The sequence below is a fragment of the Pectinophora gossypiella genome, chromosome 5, assembly GCF_024362695.1.
Source record: "Pectinophora gossypiella chromosome 5, ilPecGoss1.1, whole genome shotgun sequence".
In the NCBI taxonomy this organism is placed as follows: domain Eukaryota; kingdom Metazoa; phylum Arthropoda; class Insecta; order Lepidoptera; family Gelechiidae; genus Pectinophora; species Pectinophora gossypiella.
This window is the reverse complement of record NC_065408.1, coordinates 7502517-7525663: the sequence shown is the minus strand read 5'-3', so window position 1 is coordinate 7525663 and position 23147 is coordinate 7502517. Positions and strand designations below refer to the sequence as shown.

The 23147-nt window shown below is 37.3% G+C and overlaps 1 protein-coding gene across 2 annotated transcripts in view; it reads right to left on the bottom strand.

The window, feature by feature from the left end:
• LOC126366726 (cAMP-specific 3',5'-cyclic phosphodiesterase) overlaps window positions 1–23147 on the bottom strand; it is a 480018-nt gene that overhangs the window by 361792 nt on the left and 95079 nt on the right. Inside the window, exons 1-2 of one of the 2 annotated variants that reach the window (XM_050009953.1) lie at window positions 6416–6604; window positions 2426–3021 (exon numbers count right to left, since the gene is read on the bottom strand). The exons of the other annotated variant lie outside the window; for it this stretch is intronic. The gene's annotated coding sequence lies outside the window, so the exon portion shown is untranslated. Of the gene's footprint in view, window positions 1–2425; window positions 3022–6415; window positions 6605–23147 lie in introns of those variants that run through there. 2 annotated transcript variants of the gene reach the window in all.

The window sequence follows — 23147 nt, the reverse complement described above, 5'->3', positions numbered from 1 at the left end:
CCGCGTTTGTAATGGGCCGTCTTCATTGTCTCCTTAACAAGCGTAGTAAATTATCCCTTAGGAATAAGGTGAAAATCTACACGACTTGCATCCGTCCGATCATGACCTATGCAGGGGTAGTTTTCGCTCACACGAGTCCCTCTCAAATTCATCGTCTACAGGTAATACAAAATCGTTTCATGCGGAAAGCCACGCGAGCTCCGTGGTTCCTTCGCAATGAAAATCTGCACATTGACCTAGATCTGCCAAACATTGCCCAATGGCTCAAATTAGCTTAAAAACATTTTTTCAATTCTGCTCCGTACCACCCAAATCCCCTGGTAGTTGCGGCTTCTGAATACATCCCGCTCAGGGATGGTACTCGAAAGTATCGGCGTCCGAAGGATGTAATATACGATCTCGACGACCCGATTACTCTAGCGATAGAGGCGGCCAATCAGCTCGCGACACCAAACACTTCAGGACCCTGATACCGACCCCGCCGGCGTGGTCGACGATTTCCCTCATTCAGCGCTTATCGCTATCGACCCACTAGAGTCGATTAATTCTTTCAAATATTCTTCCTCTCAGACAATGCCCTGAACCGAGGTTCGCGCCCAACTGGGCACCCTCAGGCCTGTTGTCTTAAATTTTGAACCGGGCGAGCGCCCTCAGCGCTCCCCATTTGTCCGGCCAAGTAGTTAATGCCATCTGCGGCAAATCTAGAATAGATCACGTCAAAAAAAGTGTACTTAGTTATATTACTTACTCGTGCTTAAACTATTACAGTATTTTCATTACGGTTTAATATGAATGCATATCACTTACTACAACCAATAATTAATTGCATTTAAATATTATAATTTTACAATTGAATCTGGAAATGTTCCGAATACATTATACTCCAATTGTACATGCATATGAGTAGGAGCAATTTCTGAACAAGCTACTGCAGGGACACGGAACGTAGTAATTTCTTACCTGCCTCTCTTAGCTCGCTATCGAACCAGGCTCACATACATAATCAATACACATTGACATTTTCTATCTGTGTCATTTCTTATGAAGGAAGAAGGTACCTGTATTCCATACTGTAAACGCAAACTCGAGCTATTTGTGGGATAATGCTAGGGAGACAATGATGATGACAGTAATCTTAAGTTAACAATCAGTTGTGACGATTAATAACTTCTAAATTGATTTAAGTTTATACTAAAGTAACCGCTGAAGGCCCCAACCACGCGTCTTTAGTTATCACACCATAAGTTTCATCTTGGGTTTTATATCTACCAATCCTTGTTTGAGTTTCCCTCTATACAGTGTAACCCCTTTCATTTGACCGAGTTTACATTGCTCTACGTTTTCCATCCCACTATTTGTTTATATCTATTGTTAAAGAGAACCTATGAAGAAGACAATGTATGAAAAGCAAAGTCAATTAAACGCGCCCAATGAATCGTGAATGTCCGTTGCGCATTGAAATTATGTTAGCTGTCGAATAGCAGTGAATTTCGCAATCCAGCAAATGCAGGTACTTGGAATTAACATATTCAGTAATTACTGCGATACTAGAATATCGTTTTAAATTATAAAATAATTGACCTAAGTATATTTACCTTAATTGATTTAAAATACTGAAATGACCTCGTCTTAAGAGTCTGAGCAGATGATTATAATGAAAACAAAAACGATATCATAACGATTGAATGCTATAGGTACCAAAAACATTTAGCAAACCGAAAGATTCGCAACGCGCGAATACGAAACGACTTCATGTAATTTAATGGTCTGATTATCAGTTAAACAATAGGCCGTATCTAGTGGACCGCCAGGATATGCGTTGGATGGTACCATAATTAACTCGGCGAACACTTCATTACAATAATACTGCACCATTATCATCGCAGATTAATGGCTCATACTGTTTGTTGAGTGTTTCGGATATTCCCAAAAGCCTCCGAACCGAGCCTATCGGTAAAACATGTGGCAGTAAGTTGTTTTTATGGTAAAATGCAAATGGAAAACAATCCAACATGCGCTTAGCTCATCAACACGCGACTTTAAAGGCCGCTGTGTACATATGAATGTTTAGATGAACAACTGGCATTCCCCAAATCCTCTGACACCACCTTTCGTTTAGGAATGCGTGTTGAAAATCCGTGGAACATTTTTAGACCCTTCCCCAAACGACTGACTTTATGAAATGGCGGACTCCAAAAGGTCTACCGAGATTTATGTGGAGTCAGTGCTTGAAAATGTTTTATATTTTGTTTCGATCCAGAGAATCATTAATAATTAACATAATAATATTCAGTAGTCCGGAAAAGACATAATTTTAACAAATATTACCTCAAATGATAACAAGATAATCCCTCCTTTCCTTGAACAAAAGTCATAATAAAATTACTACACAACTATAAAACTTGAATACTTAAAGGATACTCACCAAATTCTCTGTGTGAGGGTTGTGGGCTGCCCTCTCTTAGGACATAACTGGCGTCGTCGACGGGCGCCGCCCCGCGCGCCCCGCACCAGGGCACGCAGCAACGGAACACCCCGCCTCCGACCACCTTGGAGCCGTGTGCGCAATCCGAGCCAATGCGCCGCCGCACTCAACACCAGCACAACATCCGACACTCAACCCCAACACTAAAACCACCATTCGTGACGCACTTCTTCAACCACCACACCCTTGTAACACGCTTCCAATGAACACAATTCTTTTTTTTTATTATTTTTGGCACTTTTCTTCAAATATCAGAAATAAAGAATAATGTTCTAGTTCAGCCTTGATAGTTAGCTTAGAAGATAAGTAGAAGATATGTCAGTCGAATATAAAAAACTCGAAAGATCACTCTTGGGTCTTGGGTATTATAGACCTAAACCTTGGAGAAGGAAAGGAAGAGGGATATAGGATAGAGGAAATAGTCAACAGTGCGGAAATCCTTTTCACTGATATAGTCACTATCTAAGAACGACGATAACATCAATATTCATTTAAAAATCCTCCGATTTAACCCATTTTACACCGTAAATGGTAACCTAAAACAAGAGTAAGCACATAGTAATAATTGCGCATGCTATCGATTCACTCTTTTGTTCATTTGAAACGGCATGGTACTAGTAAACAAACGTTGAATTTAGATATTGGAATTTCATTCCACGTGAATTTAAGAGTAGATCAAAGTGCATATATAAAATGACGTTTGATAAGCAGTCTGTTGGAAAACTGCCAAAATAGTACAATCGTGGTTCACAGATTATCGCTGCTCGTCAAATACACTTCCTTTTCAGTGACATCGAAAAGAATTTCGAGAGGCCTCATTTTATAATCTAATAGACTTCTCATGTGTCAAGTAGTAAAGTAAACACGTGTACAGACGTGGCAGAAATCGTCCACCTTGATAGATTTATCGAAATCAGGGCATAAGAAACTAAGTAATAGATATTACGTATAAGAATATAAGCCGTCATCGTTTCTATTTCGTCACTTATAATCCTATTTTCTTCCAGTAATCCGAATGCGACGTCTAAATCCACTTATGTGTTATATGTAGTAAGCCGGAATTTATCCAATGAAAGACTTTTATTAAGAGTCATCAGACGCTTCAGTCTCGGAATAAACCAATGTGTCCACACAAATGGTTAATTATGAACAACATTTTGTGTTCAACGTATGTATTTACGAAGGACAGAAAAAGGTTTTTGACCAGTATATCAATGTTCTCATCGCTGTCCGCTCCAGCTTGACCGATCACGAGGAAGTAAATTTCATAATAAGATTTATTTCAATCCTTTCCATTATCTTACCCTGTTGTTTTTTCTGGGTTGAATTAAATTATCAGATAGGCTTTTATTAAATTTACCGACCCGACCCACTGACCAAACGTTTTTGTTAACGAAACGTTACTTTAGTTTCATGTTCAACATCCAAAAATACCATAACAGCTAAGGTATACACAATTAAGATATACATAGGCAATACGAATACTGACAATATACTAACAAGAAATCGCTTGACAAGTCAAATCTTTCACGTCACAATACTTTTGTAAAATAATTATCTTCAGGCTTCAGGCTACAAAGAATGACACTTTTCGCGCCAATATTAAAATACTAATCAAAATTAATGAAAATATCGAGATAAACATGTTTTCTAAAGTACCCATTGGGTTTTTTAAAGAAATCAATTAATTGTATACAGAATCTAAGCAGTACCTACATTGCACACGCAACTTGCGGCATCAGCACATCACACACAATACGTAAACCGCTTGATTGTTTACAGGCCTTGTCCTCTTGTAAAATAAAAGCATCTAAATACATAATAAAGGACGGCACACAGATTAGTGGCGTAATCCAATGCAGGGACCGCCCAAAACAAATATAAGAGATAAAAATATAATCCTGACGACCGACGCTATGGGCTACTGTTACTAACATCTCAAATTTAGTTTTTGCAGCAGTTCATAATCAGGTGTTAATTGTTAAATAGTCATCTGGTGTGTTTTTATCCGACGAGCGATTTCATATTACATATGATATGACGTCAAATTATCTTTTGTTTTTGAATTAATTGCTTGATAGTTTTCATGGAATATTTTCATTACGGCGGCGACCAGTAATTTGAAACAAATAAGTTACTATCCAAACAAATCATTAAAATTTAATCTACAGGGATTGAATCTAAAGAGAAAGAATTATGATTCACGTTTGTTTTGGTGGAAATAATGGGATGGTATTTGTTAATTGTTGCTGTCCGATCAATATAGTTTGTAAAATAACTTCCTTGTCGCTGTTAATGGCTACCGAAAACATGACCAACACTTCCCGACCGTTGATTGAACGCACGTTTTCATTTATTCAACGTCTTATGAACAAGGCGAAAGAATAATTTATTATTAGTATGTGTTATGTAAGGATTTGATTCGCCAATAGCGATAGGCGCAATTACTACTCGTTGAGCGGTCGGTGGGTTCAATTGTCGAGTCATTTTTGTACCCGTCACGGCTAACTAGGTAATGGTACATGCTTGCATGCTCCCATTATGAGCTCTGACGTCACGACTTGCGAACATCGTTAGCATTCCCGTACTCTTTATTAAACATTCTATCATTCACGTCCTCATTGTCAGCCTGGTCACGAACTGTGATTTTGCATTTACAAAATGAACCTTCCCAAAAGGGCTTTCTGTTGTCTCCTTCAAAATCCCTTGATCTTGAAGCTAAGAGGGTGAAGATCTAATGATATTTTTATATCCGATGGCTCTTTTGAAATTTCGTCGCTGTTATGACTACTTTACTGTCTATATTAGAATATATTTACGATGATTGAACAGTCGTCTAACTGAATTGAAATCAATTGTTCTGCTATTGTTTCGTCTGTGCTACAGCTACTATGTGTGCCGTACCACGCCGCGTTTGTTCACAATTTGCAAGATGTGTTGGTCTGTCGGTTTGTATTACGCTGTTGTTGAGCCACGAGTGTTGTCTGTGTGTGATGGTCATAAACAATTCACGTCTGCTACGTTTCGCTCCTGACGTTAACAGATTCTCTAAGTTCACGCTGTTTCATACAACAGTTTTACAACCGCGTGATTTAATAGTTTATTTTCAATTTGCATAAAATTAAAATTTAACATTTTTAATTCTCCTTCCAGTGAGGTTAACGCGTTTTATCTAATCTGCTCAGTCATCTCAGGATAAAAATAAAATGTTGTTTTAATAATGATAAGGCCAACAGTAAATCTCATTGTTGCATTTAATCCTACTTTCTTATACTAAGGTCAATTAACTACTAAGGCTTTTATAAACATTAATTATATCTTTTGATTAATCATTGCATCATAGTATCTACAGACTGTGCAAAGACAAAGACTTTCATTTTATTTTGTTTATCTACTTTATTGACACGCTTTGATACGTCAAGCTCTATCGTTAAAACAGTTTATTTGATATTCATTCTTCTATGCATGTTTGTAACGATGTATCTAGCAAACATTCAACAGGTTGCCCATAAATCAATAAAACCCATCGCATCCTTTATAGTAAATAGGATTATGACAATTTATTTGTTTTTGTTTTTTCTGCGATTCATTCTTAGTAGGAAAACCATTTTTATGTAAATAAGGACCTTGACATACATTAAATTACGATGTAGTTACTATAACGCGGCACAAAGCGCTAATGCATGTTTTTTACCGCGTGATATTCAGATTAAACTGTTATCTAATGTGTCGTAATAATGATCGCGGCGCGCGAATCTTTAACGGAGTTGTAACCTCAACTCTATCAATAGAGTGATTCGATAGCATAACACGACCTAGTCACACGACCATTTTCAGTCGTTATACAGAAAATTTCAGGTCAAACCGACGACTGTAAAAGTGGCAAATGAGTATAGATTTAGAAAAACAGATCCCGAGAGCGGTACAAACACAAAACAATGGTCCAGTGGCACAGTGCACTAGTTGTGGCGCGTCAATGACAGGAGGGCGAGAGACGTCGGCACGAGACCGAGGTGTCCGGCGGCACCGGAGGAGCAGGCACTCAGCAGTGCATGGCGGAATGGGACGCGCGTGGCGGCGCGTGGCGGCGCGGCGGCGAGCGGCCCCGAGCGTCGCGACGGCCGGCAGACCGCGACTGGAGCGCCGCGCGCTGCAGCCTAGGGCGCCGCGCCGTGGCGAGAGCGGGACGCCTGTATCGCCCGTTTGCACTCCGCCTACGATTCTAGCCCTTGAACCTTCTGACTTGATTTCCATTTACCTTGCTCGGGGGTGAGTCTCTTATGTTTTTGTGGGACCGCAAAAGGCTTTTCACCCCACAGGCGTCCGTTTGTTACGTAGGCACTAGAGATAGAGATGCAGATGCTGCGTGGCCGCTTCTATGAGCTGTTTTGATGTTATGTCACTATCGAACGTGCCTAGCCCTCGTTGTGTGTCCGTGAAAGTGTTTTAACCGGCCTCTTATTCCGCCTATTATAATGAATCTGTCGGGATTCACGTGACGTACGCAGTTAATAATCAAAGCGATTCATTACAAACTTTCTGCAAATATGCTCGAATAAATGTGAAGTAATGCAGATTTGATACTTCAATTCTCACCAGAGTAAACTTTAGGTGTGAACTTTATAAGTACGACTACATTGTGTGTTGAATAACTTTACAGAGGACAACCACATCGCGGTTTAAATAAAACATTCCAGGAATACCCGTCACGAGTCACCTTCATCATTCGAGTCATTTCGGTGACAGGGTCTAAATATCTGGTCATTACTTGATGGCAGGAATGAATACCTACGCTACGTTAATAACAGAGCTAATACTTATGAAAATATGTAAATCTACTCAGCCCTACATCGCGTACTTTCACACTCCCCTTCTCTCATTTCCATACATTTCACGTCTCTCGTTTTCTTTAATTTTAAAGATTACGTTTAAGTAAAGTTTTGTTAATGCCAGAAGTAGCCCCCGAAGAAGTCAGAGTAGATACGAATAGAGGTCGACCATAATATCTAGTGGAGATGAATATTAGTGAACAATCGAGACAAGAATGAATCGATTTAATCTTTTCAGGACAATTCGTAGCGAACGATGATAATACCTAGAAAATTGCTTTTGTTGATTTATGGCGTAATTCACACTTTATATGTGTGTTCATAGCAACGTATTTTCAGCGCCAAAAATGCGAATGTTTCGTGTTTATGAGCTATTAACAGGCGGTTTGATTGATTTCGCGTAACGTCAACGTTTTCCTCATTTTTCGAGCCATAACGTACACATCAATCGATTATATCGCAAGATTGACTCTACGAGTAATTTAAATAATCCGACTTGAAAAGTTACTACGCGACCTAAAACATTAACTGCCGAAAGTACCGTACTTCGGCCAGAAATAAAATGTGCCAACAAAAGCTTGATATTTTTCACGGCGCAATGAAAATGATGGGCTACTGTTTTACGTATTTATATAACTACGCTTTTGTTCAGTGTCTTAGTAATAAAAAACAGTTTTATTATAGGGTAATCATAATCAAATCAGCTTATATATCTTTATAGAAGTATTATAGAATTATAGGCTACTTACGATCACAATTATTACTTATATATAAAATATGCTAATTATCTTCCCATACTTACGTATAAGATAAATAATATCATAGTGAAAACAACGAAGAATAAATGTAATTAGATAAACATTCAATGTTTCATTGTCTACGTCGTTTCATTCACATACTGCATATTATTTCATGCTCCATTACACTAAAACGGTTCTGCACATACAAATAAACAACGATCTTTGGATTATATTTTAGCATCGACATTTTTATACACTTCTCATCAAAAAAATCGAAACACTTCCGTTTTCATTGTTTCTGTCCGAATTTAACACAAAAAAGAATTCATACGATGAAAAAAAATACATAAATGTATAGCTGGCAGTTTGGCCATTACAGTAATAAGCGAAAATTCTAAATTCAAAATTAGAATTTCATTTGTTTATCTTATAAACGAAATGAATCACTGTTTTGAGACAAATGTGTGTTTAGGGTTGGAGTACATTTAGCGTTTAAAAACTAAAAATTGGCGCCTATCCTTAAACTTTTTGTTTTTTATTTCAATACTGTGACTTTGGGACGTCTGAAAAAAGGTTTTTTTTCTAAAACGTATGGATACTTCGCCCACAGAAGCCGCCCAAGTTGTGGCATTGCTGGATTCTGGCCTTAGTCAGCGTGTTGTGGCTGCAAGACTGCATCTAAGCCTGTCATCTGTTCATAGAGTCTATAAACGTTATCGGGAGACTGGTTTGTTCACGCGCCGTTCAGGATCTGGCAGGAATCGGGTCACTTCTGAGCGAGATGATCGATTTATTGTAACAACTTCTTTAAGAAATCGACGCCTTAACGCTTTTCAACTGCAGCAGCGGCTTCGTGTTGTACGAAGGGTGGCTGTAAGTGACTCTACAATTAGAAGAAGGTTGAAGGATCGTGGACTGGTACCGCATAAGCCAGCAAATGGGCCGAAATTAACTGCAGACCATCGAAGAGCGCGCCTTAACTTTGCACGTGAGCACCTAAATTGGTCATACCTACAGTGGAGCAAAGTTCTCTTTTCTGATGAGTGTAAAATTATGCTGTATGGTAACGACGGAAGGAACAAGGTCTACAGAAGAGACGGAGAACGCTATGCACAATGCTGCATTGAAGAAAAGGTCAGCTATGGTGGCGGTTCGTGGACGGTTTGGGGAGGAATCAGCGCCGACGGTAAGACAGAGCTTGCTTTCGTGTCTGGGCCACGTCTGCCTGCACTAAACTGTCATCGGTACGTCGAAGAGTGTCTCGAGCCTCATGTGATGCCCTATGCACATTTTATTGGCAACGGCTTCATATTCATGCACGACAATGCTAGGGCTCACACCGCGGGCGTCGTACGAGATTATCTTAACGAAGTCGATATCTCTATTATGGAATGGCCAGCAAGAAGCCCGGACATGAATCCCATTGAACATCTGTGGGATGAATTAAAGAGACGAATTCGAGCAAGAGATCCTGCCCCAGAAACACTTAGCCAGCTGCAAGATGCAATCCAAGAGGAATGGGACAATATACCACAGCATGTGATCGTGACTCTCATCCGATCGATGAAGAACCGTATGGAAGCAGTAATTAGAGCTCGGGGAGGGAATACAAGTTATTAAATAAACGTTTTTTAGCTTTTTTTTTCATTTACGTGTGTTGTTTTATCCATTTCCTTTATACTCCATACGGAATAAAAATGACTCATTTAACAAAATACGAAACCTATGAAAAATTCATTTAAATTTAGAACATTAACATTAAGATTTGATAAGCTCATATTACTCACTATTAAACGAAATTTAACATTTATTCCTAAATGTACACATTTTTCTGATAATCCTGACAAAACGTAAACTTGCAAGGTGTTTCGATTTTTTTGATGAGAAGTGTAGTTGTGGGCTAATAATGATTGTGCGCTACAAACTGAAATGTATCAACAGCGGCTCATAGCGTGCGGTCAATAGTACGCCAAATCGATCACTATTTATACCTCACGTCGAGTGCTGGCAACAGATTCAGAAGAACTTCTGTTTTTTTAACTCCCGATTTCGCTCGCTGTATAACCTCCGCTCATTCTGATTGGGGTTTAACTTCCAACGCCGTTTTGCGATGCGGAAAAGTCACGTCCGGCAAAAGCGATCGATGTTTAAGTGAGTGTATTTCCCTATTTGTCTCTCTTTATTGATTTTGCACTCTCTAGTGCATCAAGTCAAATGTTTAATTTACTTTCGAAGTAAAATTTGGAGTTCTTGTTTCGAAAACTTTTTATTCCAAATAGGACTAACGCGTGTGTGAGCATTAGGGCCGTATCTCACTAGGACACCATAGTTACGCCACCAGCGGAAAATTATACGGGGTTTGTTTGCCGGCAACAAATTGGTTACGCGACCAAGTAAGTTACCCCTTATACGACTGCATTTTATTGGTGGTGCAAACGTGGTCGCGCCACCTTGGTGCCTTAGTAAGATAGGGCCGATATAACTGACTTTGCTAAGTAAGTACATCAAAGTCAATAAGTGCTCAAGGCACATCAAAAACGACATAAACCGTTCAAATCAGAGCTCGTTCATGGAGAACAGTAAATATTTCACGACCGCATCCATTACACTGTAGCGTGACAGGTGTGAATTTTTTACACAGTTTGAAATATTGCTCTTGAGTGAATTCTGTGGTTTGACAGTTGTCACGAGTGTTTTGTTATCAACTTTTGTGTTTTCGCATAATTTACAAGTTATCTTGCCGTAGGGCTCAAAATTCTTATCAAAGGTACATACACTACCAATAAATTAATTATGAATAGAAATACGCATTAATATGCTCTTTATCGAACTATTGTTATTCACATAACAAAAGAATCGTGAAAGATTGATGGATAAGTACGAGGCACTCAACACAATATAGACATTCATGTTATGGCCATCTATCAGCGTAATACTTGTAAAATACATCATCCTCGTTCATTTACGGCTTCCATAAACGAATTAAAAAGCATTTCGCGCAGGCTTAGAATATAATAAAAACACACTTTTGTATTTACGTTTGGCACTGGTGTGCGGTAAATAAATAACTGTCCCACCTGTGCATCCTGACAACGCACATAAATAATAATACCATACACACATTACATTTTACGAGCGTTTATTTTCGGCCTGTACATTGCCACCTACATGTTGTATATTGACGTCGGATACTTTGCATCTGTTTCTTGAAATTAGAATTAACTAATTTGTATGCGTCCAGACCAGAAAAAGTTCGCTCGAGTAAGGCCATTAACTAAGGCAATAAACACGCGAATTGGTAGTGAATAAACGTTTTTTTTACGTCGACAGATGTTGTGGGATGGCAATAGCGATCTAACGATCTGAAACTGTCCAAAGGGTGCCTCTCTAAAACAATAAAGGAAAATAATCGTGTCGAACGAAATCGGCGGGTTCCCCTTTTACAGAGCAACTAAAATAATAACGATGACAGAGTTTTCAAGACGGAGAATTCTATTCAGTTTCTGAATCTTGTTTGAAGTCTCGGGTGCAAGCGGTAGAAAACCAAAGGGTGAATCTTAATGCTCTGTAACAATTTGTAAACATAGACAAGATTATCCGGTTTATCCAATGGAAGAACTGTGGAATTTACGTAAGTTTTACTTCATGTCAAATAACCCACTTTAAATTAGAACAATAATGTGTTTTCTAATTCCAAATCTTCCACTCAAGTTCGTAGCTTGGGTTCCTCAAAGGAACCTGGACTACTCTGATAAGGCGGAAACTACCTCACTCAACAAGTGTCACGTATTCGAAAAAGTAACTACTTACCTTTTTATTTACACACGACCAAGGGAAATTAAATTCCTTTCTTATAGTTCAGAAGAGAGACTGTCGAAGGTATTTTATCGTTCAACTTTGCAATATAGAATCTGGAAGATAAACAAAAGTTCTTCTCAACTCGACACCCATTTAGATACTGAGAAAAACACCACACAATAGAAGAGAAGACTGAGAAAAACAGCCATTTTTTTAAGATAGCCTGAGATGTTTTCACAACAACATCGTCACACCCGCTTTACCTACTTAAGGGTATTTTATAAGTGAAATGTTTATCCGATGAAAGTTTTACAGGAAACTTTGCACCAGTGCACGACCTCGCTAAAGCATACTCCGTAATATTGTTGCGTTGGAACAGTCCATTATTTTTTTGCATCGGTTTACATATTTTTTCCTCACTCTCGTCTCATTGTTTTGCCAACCATTGTGACCGCACGCGATCGCTTGTATGGATACGCAATCAACGCTTGTAACCGATACTAAAGATATAAAATCTTTCCGCATCGCCATCAGTATTACGAGATTATGTTAACAACTGTAAAATATATTCAAATAGAAAATAGTAACTCTTCATTTTGTATAACAATGATCAAAACGTTTCTTTTATAACATAATGCAACATTTTCCCGTAATATTTAATAAAATCAAAAACGCTCAAGTTTATTAAAAACTAAGAAACTACCCCTCCCGCTGCTTTACTTAGTTAACGGTGAAAGAGCAAATACATTTATCTTCATGATTAACAGTACGCGAGGGCAACATAAAGTCCTAATGCGGCCAGTAGCCGACAGCTAATAAATGGTACTGCTATCCTTATGCACATAATAATGCCAAATCAAGACCTTCTACGTTCGCGATGTTTCCACGCCTAACCCAAACACGCAACTTCTAAAGCAAGAAATATTCGTTCCTATCCTACTTTATTTAGCCGAAATGTAATGCGAAAACGTGACGGATCAACAGCGCAAAGTACACAAAAAAGGTCGCTTATGAAAACCTACCACGAACCAGACTTAATATCAACTAAAATGCGGCAACACAGCTTCTAAAAATACGGCGCAAAGCTTAAAACTGTAGATTTTGGTAAACTGTGTACCGGAAAAATGTCACAGTTTTATCATGAAAATTACTCGCGGATATTTTTCGTTATGCGCTGAAAATACTAAAAAAAGATAGTTACTGAAAATATATCTCATTTTATATTCGAACTTTAAAACGTGAAGATAATAAATCTATCGGCTGAAAAGTAAAACGATTTAAAGTTTTCCTGCCATAAATAAGTTAGCTGAAAAATGTTGCTCTGGAATATTAATTTAAAATGGCGTCGATTTAAAAGGCTAGCAAACAAGCGGCAATAAAGACTGATCGCATTGCGGAGCATCCGGGCTGCAACCTATGTGGTATAATACCTATTGTGGTATAATAGATGTGGTATAAAACCTATTCGATAACCAATACTTTATTGCTTTCTTGAATTTCTTTACACTTCAATCATTGCTACGATAAGCAATAAGTACTTAATTTCACTCCTATGTTTAGTTTCAAGTTTTAACGGAGCATAAACGAAACTTTTTGGTGGTAAAGTCCTGTCGTTAATAAACAGTAGAATATATTTTTTGTAGTCGAGATAAGAGAAACCAAAATACAAACACGTAAATGCTTCACTATTGCAGATGGGAATACGGCTCACCACCTATCCCCTCGAATAAACAAAAAGAATGCGCTATTAAACATAATTAATCTCTTTGCACAAATATTATGCCTTATGGCAAATATCGATATATTTTTTATCATAGGGATATTCTCCGTACTAACAATGGTGTGATAAAAGGTGTAGTATTGTTAGCGGTGTGACAAACAAGAAAAAAATTCCTGTTTGTCATACTGGTGTGACAACCTGGTGTGACCACGAGTCCGGAACGCACCTATCCACCTATCACGTTCGTCTAGCAGAAAGGGCGGTGAAGTGTGGGTACTAAGTTCAACTTGCGATGGATGTACCTCTGACTAATCCAGTTGGAATACAGTTCTGAGTTTATAATTATGTGTCATTATTAAGAAGAGATAACGAATACCTCGGGCTCTATTATTACATCATTAAGTCACAGCAGCGTAGTACCAAATTAAAATCACAATTACTTACATTTTATTTGCTAATAATTCCTACTTGTTCCATTAACAAGACGAATATAAAATACAAATGGTATATCAATTGATACGAAATATAGTTTTACGAGTGTCGTTCAACTTCTTTCTTCTGAGATTGTGAGCTCCGTCGGTTCGTATCGATTCACTTCCTTACCTGAAACAATAATATATCATTATTATCAAGAATAACCTCATAACTCATTCAGTCACTCTTTACAGTATATTAAAGGAATGTGATAAGAATAATTTAATAAAATATCCTAATGGGAGTGTTGTCTAAATAACTCTCTAATTTACGACACTTTCGTCGTTTGCAATCCCTCCATTTCCTTAAATTAATGTCGGGAAATTTATTCAAATGCTCGAGAGTTTAAGGCTAAAACACTCCACGCGCGTTAAAAGACGCAACGATAAAATCTAGAACAAATATACGTAGATTCCTGGGGAGCATCGTATTGCGAGTTATATGAAACAAACAAACTACGTATTTTAAAATCACCAACAAATTGAAATCAAACCTCAACGTAACCTAATTGTAATTAAGGAAACCGAAATCCAAGCCAACAAAATTTGGTCAATTTGGTATGAACTTCTTATAAAAATTCAAAAGATTCCGTTCCGGGAAAGATTTGGTGTTGTTTTCATAATTTATTTCAGAGATAATTTTTAATTTTCAGTAAGTAATAACATAACTTTGCGTATCATAACAGTTTTAGGCTTATTTTAAATATTATAAAATGTAACTTACTTCTTCTTCGAGTTTAATCTAATCACTATTTACCAGGCAGGTTAGATAGATAAACTGAACTCTAGAAGAATCAGAAGAAAAGTTAAGTAAGTACGTACTTTATTTATCGCAATTCAAATATATTCAAAAAAGTTTTTTGCAAAATAGAATATTTTTTTTGCTTGACATTCAGTAATGTATATTCAGAGTAAATCCTAAATAAGTCCTGCGACCGAATTTTCGCCTGAAGGTAACTTTCGCCGCTGATTTAACTTCGGAGATAAATATAAAATAATTGTCTTTTTTCCCGCTGGCTGTCTGGCGACATCGGAGAGTGAGCAAATATGAGATTTTTCAAACTCCCGTCGCTCTGCAAACACGGTAACATCGTTTGTCTCTAAATTCCCGATTCCCGAGAGTGCAGTCGTTTCCTTTCCTATTAGAAGATTGAATACGTCTGAGAACTCCGGGAATATTGACAGTCCGTGATTGCGAAGTGACTGACACAAAGTTGCTTCTATTGCCCTCTTACAATAAACGGTGTGATAGCTTCCAACAAAACTTTCCTGTGGCGTATTTGTAGTTTTTATGTCCTTTAAGTTAATAATACATTAGTTGCTACGACCCGCACGAAAGCCGTAAAAATACAATGTGAGAAAATACAAGTGTTTCACTTTAACATTTAATGTCCTTTGTCCGACAGAAATTGCTAAAGGAAGCAAGTATTTTCAAAGGACCCTTACTAATAATTTACACTTTCTAATGTACCCAAATACTTATCAGCATTCTATAGTGTAATTAAGGACTTTAAGATAGTAAATCACGATCCTGAATGTTGTTCTTAATTAAGGATGATCGTAAAATTATTTTTTAGTTGTGAACTGTATAAGTATTTATGTGTTATATGTATCCATCTTAGAACTTCGCAACAACAGTGGGTGTAGGTTGTGTTAGATTACTAACTTGTCGCTCTGTCCACCCCATTAGGAATTTCGGGCGTGAGTGTATGTATGTACGTATAAGTATGTTTCTTGTAAAAAATAATCTTTGAAGGAATGATTCATGGTTCGCAGCAACTCGTAATTTAAGGCCTGCAATCAATGTGAATACGGCGACAAGTCTCAATGAGTCTAAATATTATTATTTATTTATTTATTACTTGCATGGAGGACAGTTGGACACCATATATCATTTACGATGTCGATACTAGGGCACCAAAAACGGAAAGAATATGGAAAAAGGCATGAAACGATATTATACACTCATTATTTATAAACCCATGGCGTGTAAAGAAACTAACCTCACTTATTGATTTCGAAGATATTTACTTAGCAATTACCTAAGTATATTAAAAGACTGTCAGCCACCATCGTTCATTGCTCAAGGCTTTCTCACGCGACCGCTTGCAGCTGACGTTATTATTTGGACTATCAACACACCACTTCAGGTCGTCCTAGACTGAAATTCTATAAATCGATAGAATAAACGAACTAGGTCCAATTACAAAATCCAATTCTTTAAACAACCTCCCATTAAGCGGTTAAATAAATACAGCTTACCTTCAACTTTATGGAACTAAAACACTCGTGGAAAACATCTGGTATTTCTAGGCAGATTCTACTTAAATGTGGCCTTTGATAGTGTACACTACATATATCGATACATGGACGAAAAAATGTTTATCTACTTATCCTTTTACAAAAAACAAATGAAGTCATATGATAGCTTTAGGATTATTTCGGAATCTGGAGAAACCGTGTAAGGAGTCTAAGGAGCGAAGTAGCAGTCAACATTGTTAAACACATTTCCTTCTATAATAGACCGAAACGGGTATCGAACGGCCGCAAAGTACACAATAAGGGAATATCATATTTTTACCATACTTTTATGACTAGATCCAACTGTTTATGCATTCACGAACTAATTTCACGCTTGACCGCAGTTTCATTTTCTTTACAAACCGAAAGACGTATATATCTCCCCCACAGATGTATACATAAGTGTACTATTGCTACGCTCGCAAAGAATTCACTTTGAAATAAACATACTTAGGTCTGTTTCTACAATGGTAATGATGTTTGGGATTACGGAGTTCATAAAATGTAAGCCGTAGCAGATGTAATTGCAGAAGCATTTCTCAAAGAAAACAAAATGAAAGCAACCTGAATAATTTTCGTAATGAGCGGAGAAGAAATTAATAAACATAATCCAGATATTCTTGGCCAGACATTATGAGTAAGTAATTGTAACATTTTTTTACATTGCAAAATGTTTGTGTTATGTCATTTTTTAACCAATTTTAACCATTTGGTGATAATAAATGTTCTGCAACTTATTTGGGAGAAGACTATCAGTGTTTTGAGAGGCCCTTACTATTTTCTACCGCGTGAATGGTTGGTAATAGTGGCAACAAAGTCCAGTCAAAGTCAAGTGACAATAATTGCTTTTATGTCGCCACAACATTTTTCCTGCAAACGCTAAGGGGTGGTGAGAGTCGCTTCGTTTTATGGAATTGGCCAATATCCTCGCCACTTTATGACACGTATTGCTGTTCACTTAGGTTGAATTTCCTTTTGTTGAAGTACAAAAGATAATCCTATGATCTCCGGTTTTTTACTACTTCTCTGGTCTACGTATTTAACACTTATGATAGAATTGGATTATAATTCCGGTTATAGGTACTATTATATATTAAGATAGAATACGATAGCATTTCTGATAAGAATAAAAAGTAAAATGGAAATAAACGCCTATTAAGATACATAATACCGTTCTAATTTACCAAATAAACGAGTGAAATATTAAATCTCATTTCTTACTAAAAGCGAACTCTACTGCCAAAGGAGTTTGAGATTCAATCTCCGAGTCTGAGATGATTAAAAAATGGCTCCTTGGAATACGTTAGCCTTATAACTTTAATTAAAGCCACAGAGGGATGAAATCATGAGCAATATTCAAGAGCGGGACAAGTGGGTTTGTGTCATTCGCACCCACTAGGGTAAGTTTCAATCAAATCAAGATTGTTCCGCACGTCATCGGCAGTCCTGGTCGGGTTGATTAAGGCGTCGTGCCACAGTTCCACACAAATTAACGTCACCCGCTTGCAACCGGAATAGTGCGGCGCAAACTACTTACTCCCGCATCACACATTCCGGTAAATCGATCTCACACGCTGTCCATTACGGTTTGCAATCCCACCGTCAACCCAATCCCCCTACTCACAAGTCAATGGATAACGAAGCGATTTCAATTTGCTGCTATGCTACAGGAAAATTGCTGTTTATCAAACTCAGCGCGACTGTATCGAACAATTTCTATTTGCGTCAAAACTATGTCCTACGGAAGTTTTTGATTTTCAACGTTTCGTATTTATTATTTAACATTCACATAAGTAGTAGGAAAGTAAGAGTAAGAATTTAGTTCTCATAAAATATTGATAATATTTTTAATGAAATCTAAATGACTATTTTTTAAGCTTTTCGTCTCTAGAGAAATCATTATTCGATATTCGAATGAAATGAGCAGATTTTTGTATTTAGTTAAGTACGCCTCGTTATCTGTGTGTGTCATTTATGTACAATAAAGTAAGTAATAATATATCTATCCATTCACATAATGTTTTTGTGTTATTAAGTATAAAAAATACATTATCATAATACACATTATTATACGGTACGTTGGTTACTTACATTATAATTATATTACTATGACGTTTACCCGAGGTGCAAATACGAAAACTATATATAAGAAAACTGATAAAACAACCCTGTAAACAATAAAGGATTCATTAAATTATCGACTTGAAACGTATCGATAGTCCGAGCTATTTCCTTTTGAATCTTTTGAATGAATTAATCAATGAATTGGTAGAACCTTTCGTGTCTGTTACTATTCAAATTAGAATTCAGCAGCTAGACTAAAAACAGGCAAACACTTTCAGTTGCGTAAAATCGGCTCCAGAATATTCAATCAGATGGAATAAATATTTTCCTGCTGTTAGCTTATGAAACAAATCCAATATGCCTGAGAGTTGATTCTGTATACAAACTCCAAATTATAAAATACATAAGACGTCTTTTAGCCTTTATAGACTTCAAAAGAAATAAAAAATAAATATTTTAAATACAAAAAAACAGTGAGAGAGTATTTACTTTTCATTGGCTATCACTAATAAAGATTACCTTATAAATGAATCTATTACAATATCTTAAACTACTATTATTGAATACATTATTCATTGTTATTTGTATTGGTTGTCGCAAGTTTAGATACTTTTGAGACGTTCAAAGACAATTTTTCCTTGAGAGGTAGCCGAAATGAGGGACCGTCAGTATAAAATGTTACTTATTGGTTGCTCCCAAAGGAAAAGAACCCAAAAGAAATTCCTGAGACTTACATCGAAAAAACAACATACATCTTGGACCTACATATAGAAGTAGGTACGCCTTTTAGTAAACTCAGTAAGTAATTAAGTTCACAGAATGAAGGCAGCAAAATTGGATTTTTAAATCAAAAGACTTTGTCAGGCACGGGATTAAATGAATTAAAGGAAAACGCGTCCCGACGTACAGAATTATAAGTTGCTTCGCGTTAATTTAAACTGAGCCGCGATTTCACTAAATGAATTCATAAAGCATACAATACAGCCTGAAAAGACGGCCCGCTGTGATATATAACAGTAAAGCTGCGTTTAAAACATTACCATCTGACCATTCTAATACCATTGGCTCACTGTAAAACTATTTATAGTTATTTTTCTGACCTAAAATAAACTCGCTATAAACATCGAAACTAATGGCTTGATCGAAAACGCAGTTGAACATACATAAACTTCACACATATTTCCTGTCGGACTAAGCAGAGACTATGGAATTCCATTTGCTTCGATCCTGACACACTTCTCTTGCTTCCTCCACATTTATCAATCGTTTCATACACGCACGCCAGTTCAAAGTAGATCGTACTGAATCTTTTGTATGCAGTCGAACATGTATCATATACAATTCATTCTTTGCACTAACTTGTATTCGGCCTCCGATACTATTTCTCGATAACACTAAATGCCCAATAAGTCCGTAATGAGGATCATGTTGAGGAAAGGAAAAGTCAAGAGGAAAAGTTTCCTTTTACCCAGGGACAACGGCAAAAAAAGTTACGCCATAGATTTTCTCACGTTTACTTTCGAGAATTTGTAGGCCATACAAACTTAGACTTATGGCGTTGGAACGCCTAATACTTTTCCAAATTTGAATTGATAGAATAGAACCAACGCTTACGTTAAGCGTAAGCTATCACCGAGGTCGCAGGTTCAAATCCCAGCACGGGCCTAAACCGTTTGTTTTTGAATTCATGTTTGGATCATAAATGATTATCGCGTGCTCAGCGGTGAAGGAAAACATCGTGAGAAAACCCACAAATGCGGAGATATGTGACCTAACCTGTATTGGGCTGGGTTTCCCTTCGTGGGTTGGAAGGTGAGGCAGGCAGTCGCTTGAAGCCAGACCTGTCAAATTTTCAGGTTAGGTACGCGGACCATGTGACAAACGAGGCAAAACGAGATGACGATGAGGAGAATAGAACCAATGAACTCTAAATTCAGTCGTAATACCAACGAATAACACACTCACTGCCTTTTCATAGCAGAATGCAAAAAATAATCAGCATTTTTTTTACTCATAGTTTATTTAAAACAAATTGAATGTTATTTCTTATTCCGTACAACAATATCTGTTGTGTGGAGTGTGCACTCAGGGCGCTCCATACAGCTACCTACTTGGAAGTGCTCTCTGAATTTTTATTGTAAAAACTAACTTGCTACTCACAAGACCCTAGTGAAACTTCCCGAAGGCATATTGCTGAATATCAAACTACTGGAACCACTCGCATGCATACACAAACATAATTTACGGTAACGTTTCAAAAGCCTTTTGTTTAGCGTGTGCTTTAACTTCTCTACTCTATCTACTCAGCCTGTATCCACCCACTGGGTATAGGCCTCCTCTCATTCACGCCATCCTTTCCGGCCCTGTGCAAGTCATCCATTGCTTCACTTCTCCATTATTAATGATAAAAAATATGTAGCATGATTAAAAAGAACCATGGTTTACTTAACCTTTTTCTGTAAAGTTAATGAAAACAAAACCCCCCATGCGGACCCTTGACTTTTTGTAGATTTACCCTAGACAAAAGACAATAGTTGTCCTCATAATCCCTGCTGAGTTGAACATATCGAAAAATCCACAGAAAATTGCAAAACAATCAATAGGCATTAAGATTTCTGCTCACTATTTATTGTTCACTTCAGTTTCCCAAAGGTTCCAGTAATTTGCTTTTATAGATTTTATGCTAAGGTAGTACAATAAGAGGCAGGTTGGAGCTCTATTTATTTTCCATTTGCAAAATCCATTGTGTGGTATTTTAGAGCCCCGTGAGCGTACTACCCATTTGTTTACCTAGACAAATTGACGGGGATTTTGACTAAAATACTTAAAAATGAGTATAAATTGAAATAAAAATATCATTATCTACGCAAAGTACTGTTGAATAACGTAGAAAAATGTACGCCATTCCTTACTCTTTCCTTTACATTTTCTTGTGGGGCCGATATAAATGGAAAACAGCGAAATATTAATATTGCAGTGGGATATTACGTATAATTTGAGTCTCACTCAGTAAGATCTTGTCACCGTGCCAGCGCCTTTTTATAATTATATACCTAGGTATGTCGTGACAAGCCAGAGAAAGAATTTTATTATTTACCTGATTGCGTCAAAGTTACATGAAGGGTTTGTGTGTTTTTCTACGCCGAAGTTAAACAGAGGGTAATCTTTTATTGTTAAGTAGCCCTGAGCAAAATACAGGGTGGATGGTGTTTCTTTTACCCAGCCTGCTACAAAAGCTGTTTAAAAATACGAGTTATTTATCATACCGGGAAAACGACTAAGGAACACTTCTTTGGGCTGCTTTCCAGTCACTGTTCGGTATAATATTAAAATTGGTACTTACTAAACGTAACCATACATTACCCTAAAAGGTATGATTTTATGGCTGTTTTATTAGTTCACGTTTGTATGTAGATAATACAAACATCTAACTAAACGAATAATTACGAATTTCCCTCGATATGAAGCTGATAAAACCACATCTAGCTAGGTTTGTGGTCACACGTGAACATTGTTACGTCTAATCTAATCACATAATAACTCGCTTGTCACATAACTCTATTATTGATCGTATTAGATCTGCCACAGTGTCATACGCGATCACGATATAATGGAATTACTGGGCTAACTGCGGTTTCCGCTTTGTGAACCTGTGACATTTTAATTGTCTATGTAAATCGTCTATCGTGATTATGAAGTTTGCGGTAGCTCATTTAGGAAAAAGAAAATAAAAATATTGATAAGTACATGAATAAAAACTGTTTTGTTTCTACAAAATCTTTCTGTTAGTTCCGTAGCCAGATACTAAGTTTTCCATAACTCAAATTCAATTTTACCAATCTTTCGCTATAAATAGCACTTGCATAACTTTCCTATATTGTAGGTAGGCATCGGAAATTCTATCAAAACTATTAATCAAATCAGACCGCACAAGAAACTAATGTAGGTAGTGTCCCTAGTCGCACTTGGCCGGTAAATGGGGAACGCTGAGGGCTATCACCCGGTACAACATTTACGACAACAGGCCTGAAAGTGCTCACTCGAGCGCGGACCTTGGCTCAGGGGGTCGTCTGGGAGGATAATATTTGAAAGAATTAATCGACCCTAGCGCGTCGGTAGCGATAAGCGTGGAATGAGGGAAATCGTCGACTACGCCGGCGGGGTCGGTATCGCGGTTCTGAAGTATTTGTTGTCGCGAGCTGATTGCGCGCCTCTATAGCTAAAGTATTCAGGTCGTCGGTAGCTCATTACCTGTTGTCAGTTTATACTCGGCAAATGGGAGCAGTTTGCACAGGGAGCACAAAGCATATGCTTATTACAATTTGACATTAAAAGTAATAACGGAGGAGAAAGATAAACAAAAACATAAAGTGGTTTCCATTACCTTTATTAAAATTGCGGCCTATATTGCACCATGAAAGAATAAAATATATTACAGATATATGTGTTCTACATACGCGAGGTGACAACCTCTGAATTCAGTTTGTTCATTTAATCTCTCCCGAGCGCGTTTTCCTTTCTCACCAGACAATGTTGAAAAGAAATCGCTTTTAAAAACTCTACCTTATGTTCAATTTATATTGTCCCCAATCATTCTTTTCATACACGGACCTTTTATGATTTCCTCAATTTCATCAACGTATATCCATCTAGATCTTCCTACATGTACACCTATAATATATACCTATATAACAGTAAGGATTACTATAGAAACTTCTCGCTTCTTTTAAACAATAC